General features: G+C 44.0%; 1 non-coding gene and 1 pseudogene across 2 annotated transcripts in view; one reads left to right on the plus strand and one right to left on the minus strand.

Moving 5' to 3' along the window:
* The window catches only part of LOC144373764 (secernin-1-like), a 50,233-nt pseudogene that overhangs the window by 16,322 nt on the left and 18,513 nt on the right, over positions 1–15,398 (minus strand). The window contains exon 3 of the transcript XR_013433316.1: positions 2,184–2,386. The product of XR_013433316.1 is annotated as a secernin-1-like (transcript). The remainder of the gene's footprint in view (positions 1–2,183; positions 2,387–15,398) is intronic.
* Positions 4,267–4,370, plus strand: LOC144373778 (small nucleolar RNA U13). The gene has a single exon (XR_013433328.1). It is a non-coding gene; the product is annotated as a small nucleolar RNA U13 (small nucleolar RNA).

The raw sequence follows: 15,398 nt of genomic DNA on the forward strand, positions 1-15,398 counted from the left end.
CTAAGTGCACCCAGGATGTTTTGCTTCACTGATTTACACTTCCAAAATAAGCACTCCTGGATGATGGGCACTGGTATTTTTCCATTCATTTTTTTCAGAGCGTACCACAGGAGTCAAATTATAAACTATTTAAAAATTTTTAAATATTGTTTTAGCCTAAACTGGTGATTTTGATATCATTTACACTAAGTTTTTTTTTTTTTTAAGTTCTCATAAAGAGCTCCATAGATGTTACTTTCCTAGAGGGCTGAATTATTGTCGACATTTGCTTTTAGGAATCATCATTTGGAGTACTGACCTACTAGTATCAATCACACTACTGCTGGGATCACAGGACAAGAAATCGATAAGCCCAAGAAATGATTGTGTGTTTTTTTTTAATTTGAATGTTTAGTGAAAGACAACATTCATTTTGTGAATATGGATTTTTTAAGCTATATTTTGAAGGGGCTCAGCTTTTGAAATGAAGTTATAGATCAAAACGTCTTTGATTCTACTTAAAAGTAATATGATGGCTTTGAAGCATGGCCCACTAGCCTTTTCAGTGGAACCATTCAACAGGAAGACTTCAGGGGCTGGGTTGTGGCTCAGCGGTAGAGCGCTCACCTAGCATGTGCAAGGACCTGGGTTTGATCCTCGGCACCACATAAAAATAAATAAAATAAAGGTATTGTGTCTATCCACAACACTTCCTCTTAGGAAAGGAGTTTGAGGGCTGGGGTTGTGGCTCAGTGGTAGACAGTTTGCTTAGTGTGTATGAGACACTGGGTTCAATTCCCAACATCACATAAAAAAAAACTAAATAAACAAAATAAAGGTATTGTGTCCATCTATAACTAAAAACATTAAAGAAAGGAGCATGAGGTTCCTGCACTGTGGGAGAGATGGAGACCTGATGGGCCACACAGGTTGCCCTTGTCCTATAAATTCTGAAAGAGTTGGGCAAAGTGGGTACAGGCCCTGCTGGTTACATGCTAGGTAGAGAGGGGTAGAGAAATTACTGTGGTTGTTGAGGGACCCTCTAGCCCATTCAATAGTCTTATGAGAATGAGAAAACACCACTCCCTTAGCCAGGCAGACACTGCCTTCACACATTTTGACCAGGAAACCACTATCCAGATTTCTCTGCCTCCATGGGCCACTAACTGTGTATGGGGTTCAATGTGCCCAACATCCAGAGAAGCCCTGATTACTGGACTTTGTGCACAGGAAACAAGTATGACTTCCAATGACTGAACCAGATCTGCTTCTAACTCAGGTCAGATCTGGCGCCAGTCACCCCTAAGGCAAGTGTGGCAAACAGGTTTCATCTCAACATCATTTCTGATTCATTGGTAAATTAGGTTGAAAAAAATACATAGGTCAACTATAGGCTCAATAAGAAGTATGCAGGAATCTACTGGCCATGTCTTTGTGGATACAGGAGGGAAGAGTGGCAGTGCATTGCTATGCATTTATCATTCTGTCCTAAAGAATGTAAGAATATGTCACTGGCCAATCCTTAGAACTCTTGGGAGCCTTTTAACCCATTCTGGGATCCAATCCCATTTAGAATATGAAAGTGCTGAGGTACTGATTCAAGGTCACCACTCCCACCTCTACTGTTTCCTTCCCTGTGCTGTCTTAGGAGCCAGAGCCATAGAGCAGCAATTTTATGAGCACTAATTCCTTCCATGAGGATCACCAAGTTCTATGTCCTTCTAGGAACATTGCCTCACAGAGAAATGGCCTGATTGGTCTAGAGTAGCACTGAATAATCCTCACACAGACACAAACTCCTTCTTTTAGAGGACCATTCCAACCACAAACAGCTACAGGTCACGGTAGCTGATTCGAACTCAGGACAGTTTCCCATTGAAGGGATTTCTCAATGACCATCTTGGTCAACAGAGTAACAGTTTGAGTCATGCAGCAGCCTGTAGTCAGAATTGGGTTCTGCCTGGAAAGCAAACAGAAAATAGGAAATGTTAGGAATATGCTTCCCAAGGGCCAGCACCCCTTCACCCAAGATTCAGAAAACCCCAGGTGCATTTCCAGAAACAGATGCCCAGAAGTGAACAGTGTGTTTAGGCATGAAGAGCCAGCACAGACAGAGGCTGCACGATAGCATGATTTCTCTGGATCTGGTGCTGTGGGTCCAGCCAACATCCATCTCAGTCTTTCACATGCTCAAGACCACTCACCTGTGATTTTCTCAGCAGCCCAGTACTTCTCTACGGTCTCAAGCACCCAGGCCTCGTCTCGATCCACAAGCAGATATGCACTTTGGAAGCTATGGCAGGAGTTTTCATCTTCGTAATAATTCCCACCCTGTCCATGTTCTTCCAACAAGGAGACGATGACATCTAAGGCTTTTTTAGCTGTTGTCCCTTTTTCTAAACCAAGCCTAAAGTCAGGAAACAAGAAGTGTTCCTCAGTCATTTCAACCCACATGATTACTGTCATAGCAACCAAAGACCAAGACAAGGCCCAGGCCTGAAGCACTCCAATGCATGTATGATGTTCAATTTGCAGACCAACATGCAAACCAATCAATGATACTTTCAACTCAAAATACCTCTATCACACATTAAATTACAAGTGAAAAAATTATCCCCCTTTTGCACAGACAGAATCAGGAACCAGCAGCTTTTTCCCCTGGAAAGGAAGGTCAGCCCCCTCTTTCTCTGTGCTGACTCCGTCTCCCATGAATCTGTCTGGCTCAGCTCTAGCCCTCAGCAAGCCCTGTGCTTCCTCCTGACTCCTACCTAGACAAAAGGAAATCTCTGCCCAGCCCAGCTTTGCTCGCCATCATTCTACACAGGTGTTTTGGTTATTGCTACATATTGTGTCCCTTCAAACTTCATATGATGAAACCCTATCACCCAATATAATGACACTAGGCAAGGGGGCCTTTGGGAAATGACTAATAATAGAGGAACCTTATGATGGGATTAGTTTTTGTATGAAGGAGGCCTCGAGAGCTGCCTTGCCCCATCTACCATGTGAGGACACAGCAAGAAGGCACCACCTGTGAGTCAGATATGCGTTCACACCAGACACCAAACGTTGGCACCTTGACCTTGGACTTCCCAGCTCCCAAAGTATGAGCAATAAGTTTCTGTTGTTTATCAGCATCCTATTTATAGTTATCTCAGTCTGGATAGTCTAAGACAATTAGTAATAACAATATTTGATTACCAATCATTCTCCTCTGTGTTTATAATTTGCTCAGAGATCTCATTAGAAATGGTTTTCTAGGAGGACATGATCCATTTTTTTCTACGTATTTCCCTCCTACCTATTAGCCTACAGCAATTGGTGTGGCTTATAGCTTCAGTTATCAAAATAACACACCTTCCTTCTGAAGTGAGACATCCATCCTGGCCCTTCCAATTAATAAACCTTTTAAAGAGAGTACAGATATTGCCCTCTGTGTGACCATAGGCAGTTTACATAATACATTTGAACTTCAGTTTTATGACATCCATGAAATTAGTTCCTCTATCATTGGGTTACAATGGATATGAGTTTCATGAGATAATGAACATGAATATATATGGCCTGGGGCTGGGGATATGTCTCAGTGGTAGAGCATTTTCCTGGCGTGCATGAGGCCCTGGGGTCCAATCCCCAACACTGCAAAAGGAAAAAAAGAATGGCATAGTGCCTAGGAATAAATAAATGATGAGTAGATTTCAGGGGGCAGAACACTGTGGCAGAGAAATCTGCAATTCAGAAATAAAGAACTAACTTCTCACTCTGGTTTAACTACTCACAGGCAGTATGATCTTAAGTAATGTCTTCTTTTCAAACCTCTATTTTCTTATTGGTAAAGTGAAAACATTTCTACCCCCCTCCTCAGGCTGGTATGAAAGAAGATGGTACATCATACGTATTCAGTTCATTTATTCATCTGATCATTCAAATTGTAAGTCTATTGGAAAAAATTCAAGAGTCTTAGAGCAAAGCTACTGAGATGGTGGTACAAGCCTGTTCTTGGTGAATTTTCAACACAAGAAGCAGTAGCTATTAAAATTCACCCAATTCAGTACTTTCTAAAGGAGCATTCCACTGTGCTGTCATGGAGAAGAAAAGATAATGTAGCCACAAGCTATGGACTTATTCTGTAACAGGCTTATTTTCATAGTCGATTTATTACGCACCGATTCATTTGAAATTTCTCATTCTAAGCTCATTTAAGAAGGCTTGGTTACAAAGCTCTGATCTACAAAGCTGAACCCCAACGCCTTAGGAGAGTGATACAAAATTTTAAAAATAATCCTGATCCTTTTGTGGTTCACAAGCATGGGGATTGGTTTTGCCCACTGTTGTCTGGGAGACACCTCCCTCAAACCTTGTTACCACATTGGCACATTACCCACCTGACATGAAAAGAAATAAAAGAGCAAGCTTATTGAAAGATAGATGAAATTAAGTAGACTTTTCCTTGGTCGAGGTTGTCTTCTCCAAAAAGGAGCAGCAAGAGTGAGAGCTCATTTTATCTTGAGGATCTGGAGCAAACCAGTGTGCTGTGAGACCTGCATCCAGAACTGCACCTGGAAGGCCTCCTTCCTCCTTCCTAGGGTCCATGGTGGGCCCTGGTTACAACGCCTCCTATACCCACTCCAGCAGATTCTGCTCCCAGAGCCTTTGCAGGGCCCCAACTGACAGACGCAAATCTATGTAGGGACAGGTGAACACGTAGCTCAGTAGCCCCATCTTTGGAGGCTGGGATCTCTCTAATGTTTTCTGGATATTCAGCCTGTTTAACTTCCACTGAAACCCACAATGTGTGCACTTGCCTCCGCCCTGACTTGGATGCCCTACATGCACAGCAGGACCTCAGCACCCTGCTACAGACATAATTGTGGTTTCACTCTTCTCCTCCTCAGACCAGGACCATGGGTAGCTCCGTGAACCCACATGACCATCTCCAGCCTGGTCTCCCAACCACAGAATGAAGACAGGACCACCAGCTCCTTAGTTCAAGGCTGTGAAGAACATCAGGGTTCTGTACTCTCCTCTGAGACTGAGAGATGCAGGAGAATACCATGTCACTGAGTGTGGAGGAAATGCCACCGATACCAGGCCTGTGGTAATCCTGGGACACACCCAGTATCCAGAGGCCTATTTTAATGCTGTTTTCAACTGCCTTGCCTCCTAGATGAAGTAGATTCATGTGGTTCCAAATAAGAACAGCACTTTTCTGGCCCCCGTGCCTCATTTCCCTCCCACCACCACACGTTAACCTGAGTAAGATCAAGATAGGGAAAGGGATAAAATTAAATGAGCTAAAGTTGTAGTCTCATTCTGAGATCTACTTTCAGTGTAACTCAGATCCTTCCAAACTTTATGCTTTGTCTAGGTTGTTCTGGGCCTGAGAGTTAACTGCTCCTAAATGCAATTCCTAGTTTTATGGGAAAATATTTATTTGGTGTTCACAGGCTTGTCGCAGGGATGTCAAGCTAGCCCCACCCAAACCTGAAAGATTTATACATCTCACATGTAGGAAGAGAATCACCTGCACTTTATTTACTTAAAGCCCCTGTAAGAACTCTGCATATCTTTTCAATATCTGTGGCTCTAGAGATAAGTGGGACCTTGTCCCTTTGTATGCCAAATAAGGTAAAACTAAGTTATAACTAGATTTACTGTGGGATATGTAATTGCTGCCCCTGGGAAACAAATGAAAATAGTCAACACCCCTCCCCTTAGCCTTAGAGGACTCTGCCAATTACCTTCCTTCTTCCCATAATCAACAAGTTTGTAAGTCCCCTTGGGGTAACAGCTGTTATGGCTTAGATATGACGTGTGCCCCCAAAAGCTCTTGTGAGACAATGCAAGAAAGTTTAGAGGTGAAATGATTGGGTTACACGAGCCTTCAGTGCATCAATGCTCTGATATGGATTAACTGGGTGGTAACTATAGGCCGAAAGGGTGTGGCTGGAGAAGGTGGGTCACCAGGGGTGTGCCTTTGGAGTTTATATTCTGTCCCTGGAAAATGGAGCTTTTCTCTGCTTCTGGTGCCCAGGTCCTGAGCTGCTTCCCCCATCACACCTTTCTCCATGATGCTCTACTTCACCTGGGCCCAGGGCAATGGAGTTGGCCATTTATGCACTAAGACCTCTGAAACCATGAGCCAAATAAACTTTTATGTCTCTAGTTGTTCTTGTCCGAACTTTTGGTGACAGCAGCTAAAAATCTGACTAAAACAATAGCCTTCTGGACACTAAAAAATTCCCAGCCTTCAACCAGAGGCCTGGATGTAGGAAGGTAAGGCTGTGAACTGATCTTATACGTCACCCCGCCCCCAAAATTTGTATGTTGAAGCCCAACCCCCAATGTGATGGTACTTAGAGGTGCCTTTGGAAGGTGATTAGGTCATGAGGATGGAGCCTTTGTGATGATATTAGGGTCTTTATGAAAGAGACACCAGATCTTGTCCTCTTTCTGCTGTCTGTCATGTAAGGGCACAAAGAACAGGCAGTATCTGCAAACCAGAAAGTGGGTGCTCACCAGACACTGGATCTGCTGGCACCCTGATCTTGAACTTCCCAACCTCCAGAAGAGAAATAAACATGTGTTGTTTAATCTCTCTAGTCTATGACACCTTTATCATAGCAGCCCAAATCAACTAAGAAAGGTCACAAGTGGATGTTAAGTGCCGCATTGGTTTGGGAATTTAAAACTGATAGAAACGCATGGTTTTGGACTGCACTTCTGCACTAGGCTCCAAAGACCAGACCAGACCAAACCAAAGGGAATAGTGCAGGCCAAATGCCCCACAATTAAACTAAAAGCTTTGCTAGGTGCAGTGGCACACGTCTATAATCCCAGCAGTTCCAGAGGCTGAGGCAAGAGATTCACAAATTCAAAGCCAGCCTCGGTAATTTAACTACACTGATTGTTTACTACTGATGCTTTGGCACTTCCATCTGAGTGAGTCAGATTAAAAAGCAGCCTTAATAATCACTAAGTGATACTGGAAAAAAAAATGACTTGCTCCATCATACACTTCACTTCCACAAACCCGCAGCCCCCTCTACCAATCTGGATTTGCACTTGAGTCTGTTCAAGTTCTTCTGTACAGTGAAAGGCCAATTCAAGACCCTCTATGCTCTTGGCCAAATCTTCTGTCTATAAATGCTTAACACCTCATACTGGCTCCAGAAAATTCATTTCCAAAGGAGTAACAAATACTAAATGGCCTATTTAGAAAGTTCCATAAAATCTGAAACAGAAGGGGGAGAGTCCGGACTGACAGATTCAGGGTTGCAGGCCATCAGGTAGGAAACTGCCGTTTCCGCCAAGGCCCCCCTCTACCTACCTGAGACAGGCGGGCCGCCACTCACCTGCTGTTTCCCCTGATTGGAAATGATGGCGACCTTGGTGACGACCACCCAACCTAACTTGTGGACGCTGCCTTTGCAGCCGCTCCTCACATGCAGCTTAGGGACCGTGGAGGTGCCCGGGGCACACAATGGCAGAGGTCACCCTGGTGTTTCCCTCGAGAAAGTGCCTTCCATGTCAGCCATCTCTCCTGGAACTCAACCCCCTCTGAAGAACGGAATGACTTCTTAGCTATGTAGGGGGCCTGGTTTTAAAAGAAATTGCCGAGTGTGCTCTTGTCCCCTGCCAGACATTGGCACTCTGCATGTTTAAATATTTGCTTGGATGCATTTCTCCTGGAGCCCTTGTTCTTAGCACAACTAAGAGGTGCTCAGAACATGCTCAGGGCCTCACTTTCCTGGAGGATGGTCCAGACTCTGGAGCCAGACCGGTTATAAATTGTGTGATGTTGGGAAAGACACTCCATACCATCCATGTTCCTCATTTCCTCATCTGTAAAATGGGATAATACAGGGGCCTCACAGAATATTTATAGGTATCAAATGGTTTTATACATGTGAACTATTTAGAAAAATGTCTGTCAAATACACATCCCTAGTTCTAAGTTGTTTCATTTTCATTTGAAAGAATTATTATGGCCAGCTGAAGGTATGGAGAGCAGAGTGGTAGAATAAAATGTCATTTGGTGCATAATAGCAGCTAAGATGAAAAGGAAAAAATCCTGGTCTGCCTGTATGCAAGGGCAATCCTGATGTCTGCCTGACCAGTTTAATCAAATATGATTTTTCACCTCCCTGTTCTGTATCCTAAATCCCAGGGGTTCCTTCCTTCTTTCCCCACGGCCAAGACTCTCAGACAAATGACAGTGCTAACGGGCATAGCCTTCCTGGCTCCCTCCACTAGTTGATGAATCTTCTGGAAACCAGTCCCACCACCCTCGAGTATGCAATAGTTCTGGTGAAAAGTAACAAGAACCCAGTAAAACTACTGGAACCAGGAACGGTGACGTGAATAAGAAAGAACACAGATCCAGGAGCAATGGCACATGCCTATGATCCTAATCCTAGCAACTTGGGAGGCTGAGACTGGAGGATGATGAGTTCAAAGCCAGTCTCAGCAATGGCAAGGCACTAAGGAACTCAGTGAGACCCTGTCTCTAAATAAAATACGAAATAGTTCAGGGTGTGGCTCAGTGGTGGAGGGCCTCTGAGTTCAACCCCAGTACCCCCAAAAACTAAATAAAAGAAAGAAAAAAACACTGAGAGAAAACTGACAAGACTAGACAATTGACATGTAAACAGTAAGAAAGAGAAAGGGGTCCAAAGAGAGAATCAGGTTCTGAGCTTGCGGTGACCATGTTTAATCTGTGGATGACATGTCTACACTCAAGGCTACTTGATGAATACTAAACTCAGAGCCACAAAGCAAGACTGCTCTCTTGGCTCCAGAGCCCGTAACCATCTGCCTGCTGGGCGTTTCCACTGAGAGTCTCACAGCAATATGCACTCAACAGACCCAAGCCACCCTTGTCTCCTGGCATGGCCACTCTTCTAATGCCCTGACTGGCCACTCACTTGGCTGCTTAAGGCACAAACCTGGACACCATCTTTGTCCCCTCCATCCTCCTCCCCACCTCTGTCCAACTGAGAATCACCACTGCTACCAGCCCAAGGCCACGTATGCACCTCCAACCTTGCTGCCAACCATCTGCCCAGAGCCATAGCTCAGTGCTGAACTGCCAAGGCCATGATGCCCCGGCCTCTACCTGGCCTTGGCTCTGTTTAGGTAGAAGGCTGCTGAGGACAAAGATGCGGTAAAGTGAACAGCTTGCTGAAAATGGCTTCTCAGCATAAGAAGCAATACTTGTGACCGACTTCAGAAGCTCCCTTCTCACACCCAGGTGGATTCTCCAGAGTCTTGTCTCACTTCTCTCCTCCCAGAGCCCACACACTGCTCTTTCTTCCATGCCTCAGAATGCACATTCCCTACCCCATGGCATTTGCACATACTTCTTGGAACATGGCCTTCAGACAACTGAACTGTGTCTAACTAATGTTAAATGAACCTTCAGGTCACAAATTCACATCACTTCCATAGTGATTCCTTTACACAGTCCAGTTTAGGTTCCAGCCCAGTGTTTTCTTAAAGTATTCTGTTTCTTTTTCTTATCATAGTTCATCATAATTTATTGAAATGCCTTTTACTCATTGGATATCTCAGTAGACGAGTGTGTTTGTTTTGAGAGCTAAATTTCCAAGTTGAATTTCCAGTGCATGGCCAGACCACAAGGCCTAGGAGAGGAGAGGATTGAAGAGGGACTGATGTAAATGTGCAATGTTGCAGGGCCATGAGGTGGTGGAGGGGAGAGGGTGAGGCAGAGGGAGTCCAGGGAGAGGGCTTTGAGAAATCCTGCATCTTATCTAGCCCAGGAGGGAAGACAGGGAAGGTGGGGGGTGGGGGAAAAATAAACAAGAAGATTCAGAAAAGTAACCAAAGAAGAAGCAAGTTTTAAGAGAGGCTGGAAATAACAATGGTTTGTGCTCACTATTATATCCCCGATCTCCAGAAAGAAGCCTAACACAGAGCAGATCCTAAATGAATATTCATCAAATTAATAGCAAGGGTTAAAGTCTTCTGGAAACTACCAACAGAAAATGCATAAATTCAATATGACACATTCCTGCTAACTAAACAGTCATGATGAAATAGCTAGTGAATATAAGTGAATATAGCCCAGCTTTCCACATTGTAAAAACAAACAGTGTTTTTTCTTTCTTTTTTTTCTCCCATTCGTCCTAGGAATTGAACTGGGGGGCAGAGGGTTGGGGAGTGGCAAGAGGGCTCCACCCCTGAGCAACATCACTCTGACATACATTTATTTATTTATTTATTTACTTGCTTTTTTGTTTATATTTTTTAAGAGAGAGTGAGAGAGGAGAGAGAGAGAGAATGTTTAATATTTATTTTTTTTAGTTCTCGGCGGACACAACATCTTTGTTTGTATGTGGTGCTGAGGATCGAACCCGGGCCACACGCATACCAGGCGAGCCCGCTACCACTTGAGCCACATCCCCAGCCCTTGTTTATTTTTGTTTTGAGACAGAATATTACTAAATGCTGAGGCTGGCTTTGAACTTGTGATCCTCCTGCCTTAGCCTCCTGACCCACTGGGATCATAGGCATGTCAGGTAAACATTTTGCTTTTTAATAAGCTATGTTGCTATAGAGGTGGAAAAATGAAAAGGAAAACAATTGAACTAGGTAAAGTGATGTGTTTATTCTACAACTGAAGTTTTTTGTATCCCACTCCTAGTGTTTCACTGCAAAACAAGATTTACAGCTGAATATGAATACACTTCTACTTTCTCTCAAATTAAGAAATAACATAAATATACAGAAGGACTCAATTTTGTTAATGTATTGCTCCATTGCAACTGAGAATATGGCTGAAAAAAACATGTCACTGACACCTCTGAAGTCACTTGTTCCTGTGTATCCAAGGGCACACATAGATAAGTTAATTGTCTTTTCTTTGCATAACAAATGGCTATTTTCCTTTTCACCTGATCCCAACAGCTGGATCCTCCCCTGGAGCCTAGAGCTCTGCCAATGGTAGTTCCTTCACTTGTCAAACTCTTCATTCAAAGAAGAATTGATGCAGGTCAATCGATTCTCGGCAAGTCATATTCCATCAGGCAATAAAGGTCGGACAGTAAGCTTGTGTGTCTCCAGCATAGCTCCTGAGCCGAAGGCTTCTCCACTTGCACATTTTGGAAAACTTGACCTTTTTTATCCCTCTTAGTGAAAAAGGGTTCTTTTCTCCTCTCAAAATCAAACCACCCAAATCCCCCAAACTCTTGGCACAATAATGTGCCCATTTATTCTTTCATCGAATTTATTTCTCTTTTTTAAGTTTCACTTTGAGACAGGGTCTCACTGAGTTGCCCAGGCTGGACTCCAGCTTCAATCCTCATGCCTCAGGCTCCCAAGAACCGGGGATGACAGGTGTGTGTGTGTGCCCATGTGCCTGTGAATGCTGATAAGTGAACACGGTGACAGCTGATAGATGTGATGGAAAACCAGTGAGAAGAAACTTCTGCGGTCCTGCCAGGGTCGTGAATCTAGAGAGCAGTACAGTGTCCAGAAGGGGCCTGTGAGAGAGGACAGCCCAGTACTGCGGGGTGAATGGAAAGCTGCAGAGGTTCCTCAGTGAGAAGACTTGATCCAGATCTGCCCATGGTCAGTCAGGGCAGAGACAGAAAGTCCCACTCAGGATGCACAGGGCGACAGTCTACCTCCACAGTGGAGTCCTGACCTGAGCCCAAGTCCTGCCCCAGACCCTGCTGTCCATGGGGTCTCTGCACCATATCCCCATGGGCCTGGGATTGCACGTCAGTGAACAGAACCCCAGAGGAACAGAGGATCAGAACATCAATGGCAGGTGAGGAAATGGGCACTTTCCCCGTGGCCCATCTTCCTCCCCAGAGCAGTCCTGACTCTCCTGCTGAAGCCAACTCATGCCTAGGTGTCTCGCAAGGGCACCAGACAGGGCCATGCGAGTCAGAATCCCTGCCACCAACACAGGGGAGGACATTTTCTCTTGTGGCTTTGAGGCTTTTAATAACCCATGGTTTGTAAATATCATGATTTTAAGATTCCCTGTGTCCTCGCCAGTCCTGTTGGCCAAGATAGTGTTCCTATCACTGTGCGGTATTGGTCACTGTCCCCCGTGAGCCTGCAGGTTTTGAGTATTTCCTCCAGTGACTCCTCAGCATTACTGCCTGCTCTCCATCCCTGAAAACAAGACCCACGTTCCAGAGCCTCTTGAGGGCACGCAGGCCTGCGATTGACCACCTTGTTGACTGACCAGGCTCTTTCTCTGATGACCCTGCCCAGATTGACATGTTTTGATGGCTCTCCTCCCTTTCCTTGCCCTGTCCTGTGTTTTATTGCTTTCACTGCTTCATGCGTGTGACCACTCCGTGTGTTCAAATCCCAAAGAACAGAGACACCTTTGGACTCCCTACAGCACCTGTCACAGCACTGAGAGTGGAGATCTGAGCCATATTCATTGTGGCTGATTGACTTGAACTTCACCCCAGGTGGGGAAAAGGAGCATGCAGCCAGTTACCAGCTGGATGCTGAATTTAGTGAAAAAGTCTTGAAACAATACACAGAAGTGAACTCACATCCCTAAATATTTGTCCCAGGATTTGCAAAATTATTTGTTTACAGTCTCGGCTGTAGTAAATTAAAATCCGTATGCAGTGAATATGGGTATATTTACCCATTAAACTGCAGCCCACACCTCACCCTGCAAGGCACTTTGAGCTTTGTGACTTCAGTGGGAGGAACTAGAGTTAAATGTGACTGGACTCTCCCTTGGCAGACTGACTTGTCCTCCCAGGCTGTGGGCTCCATGAGGACAGTACCTGTTCACTGGGGTCCTTGGATGCAATTGGTTGATGAAGCAGTTTATGAATCTTCTAAATATGTGAGAAACAATGACTTCACCATGGGGTCACACTGAGGAGGTCATAATAAAGAATAGCTAACATGCAGCCTAGGTGCCAAGTTCCCTGCTCAGAATTTTATAGTCACCACATAATTCTGTCCCCCTTAGGAGCCTGTGAGGGGGACGTCATCATCCTTATTTGGGAGATGAAGTGAACTGGCCAGCTGAGGACACAGAGTCAGTAACTGTGAACATGCCACGTGAACCCGGCTGGAGCTGAGGCTACAAAGGGAGGACCAGGGAGGAGCGAGAGGTTTCAGAAGGTCAGACATGATTAACAGAACAGGTTAACAAAGAGGAACCAAAGAAAAGGTCTGGCAGGAGGGAGAGAGAGGCGAAATTAGGAATTTGGGGTTCTATGTTCCAAGGGAAAATCCATCTAGGGAATTTGAGTGTGTGGAACCCAGTGTGAGAGGCAGAAGGAGAGTCTGCAGAGGAAGACTTTAGGAGTGTGAACTTTGGAACTACTTCTCAGAGATCCATGCTGGGGCCTATGAGCAAAGGAAAGATAAACAGGCAAGAAAATAAAAACAAGAAGCAGCGTGCATTCATATGTGCATGTACATGTGTGTGCACAAAACACACACACACACACACACACACACACACACAGACACAAAGACACACACACACCATTCATTCCCTGAGGGCTTGTGTCACATAGTTATGTTTCAGTATGAATCTTAATCAAGTTCGATTTTCCTCTGACAGTTACTTTTCCCTGTTTCCTTGTTCTAGTTTAAGACTCAGTCTTCTTTTATAAAAAACCATATTCATACCAACATGAAAGTTCTTGTTTTCCATATAGAAGGAAAATTAGAAAACAATAGAATTGTAAGAAACAGTTTCATTGTTAGGACTGATAAATCGTACACTACCCATCAGGCCATCTACGGAGTAGCAGAATATCACAGAGAAGTAGATCATTTGCATTTGAATATATAAGCAGCAGATCCTGTAAAAAAAGATTCTATTTAGCAGGGATGCATGACCCTGGTATTTTGCGGGGCCAAATTGGTCTTTAACCAGCATTGCAAGCTTAGGCTTCTGTTCTAGGTAACTCACTTGCTGGGAAAATAACATTGTCTACAGAGTCAAGGCTATTTAATAAATAACAGTAGAGGAGGATTTTTCATACTTGGACTTAATGTCTTTGGGCAAATTATCTTCACCTGTGACTCACTTTCCTCATTCAGAAATGGGAAGAATAAAGAGTTTGCTTCCAGGACTGTGGGGTCAGTAAGTATGCTCCTCTGCTTCCAAGAGCAGACCTGAGGAGGTGCCAAGTGGATCTTATGCTGCTGCTTCTATTATCCACGGGACATTTGGCTACTCACCCTGGTCACAAATTTCCTATGGACAAATCAGCACTCATGATAAGACTGATGCATAGCTGCTTCTGCCACATAAAATACGACAGAGTGCTTCAGGAAATTTTATTACCAAAGACGTTTCTTTGGTTTGTGGTGTGGGAATGCAAGTTCTGGAGAAAGTGACTGCACAAGAACTTCCCTCCCATCTCTCTTTGCCCTCTTTCTTCTTGTGAATCATGACTCCTCAAGCCCATGACCCCACACCCAATCCTCACCAAGGACAGAAAATGTGAACATAGATGGTAATAGAAACTCACCAATCTCACTGTTCAACAGGCAATTTGTCTATAATAACAAGTCTCAACTGTTCAAAAATACAGTTAAAATTAAGCATAATTTTCTTTATGGCTAGTATTAGTCAATTGAAGTTTCATTTCTTTTTGTTTCCCTAAATACACACTCGTAATAGTAGGCTTTATCTCTCCTGCTAGCTGACTTAAATAATTTCAGTTTCATTTAGTATTTAGAGGTTAAGTGAGTACAAAGACACTAATACTAAAGGGACAGAGGAAACCACCTGCAGCTCCCTGCAGCAGCCAGCAAGCCCTTCCACAGGGAGGGGAAGGCACGGGCACCTCAGGAGCCCAAGGGGCACTGCTCGTATGTGTCACTCACGGCAGGGCACAAGAGTGTCCCAGGCAAGCAAGAATCCCCTAGGAGGCAGTCTGAGCCCTGTGTGAAAACCCCTGATTCAACCCAGCTGCAGGGTGCCTGGCTTACGCTTCACTTGTTACACTTAAATCTTTGCCGCAATAAGGAGATGAAATATTTTGTTTCTCCTTGGTGAAAGGAATAGCAGTTAAAATAACATCTTGGGTGTCTGTGTGAAAGCCTCATGTTTGCAAACACAGCTGAAATGGTACATGTATCTCATTTAGATAGATGCTAGTGGACATACTAGTAAAATAATTATTATTAAAATTTCATCTACCCCTTCATTTTGTCATTATTATTTAAACTGTCAAAGCTGTCTATGTAATGTCTGGATTAAGATACCAATCTGTACCAGCTCTTATTTCATAAGACTCTTCGCTCTGTAGAAATCTGTGTCAACTTAAGTGAACAAATGACAATTTTCTTATGGATCAAGAAAATGTACATCTGCTTAAATTTACCATCTATAATAGCTTTTTCAGACACATTTGTTCTCTAGAAACAAATTTGGCATTTGACTCTGA

Source organism: Ictidomys tridecemlineatus, unplaced genomic scaffold (genome assembly GCF_052094955.1).
Source record: "Ictidomys tridecemlineatus isolate mIctTri1 unplaced genomic scaffold, mIctTri1.hap1 Scaffold_48, whole genome shotgun sequence".
In the NCBI taxonomy this organism is placed as follows: domain Eukaryota; kingdom Metazoa; phylum Chordata; class Mammalia; order Rodentia; family Sciuridae; genus Ictidomys; species Ictidomys tridecemlineatus.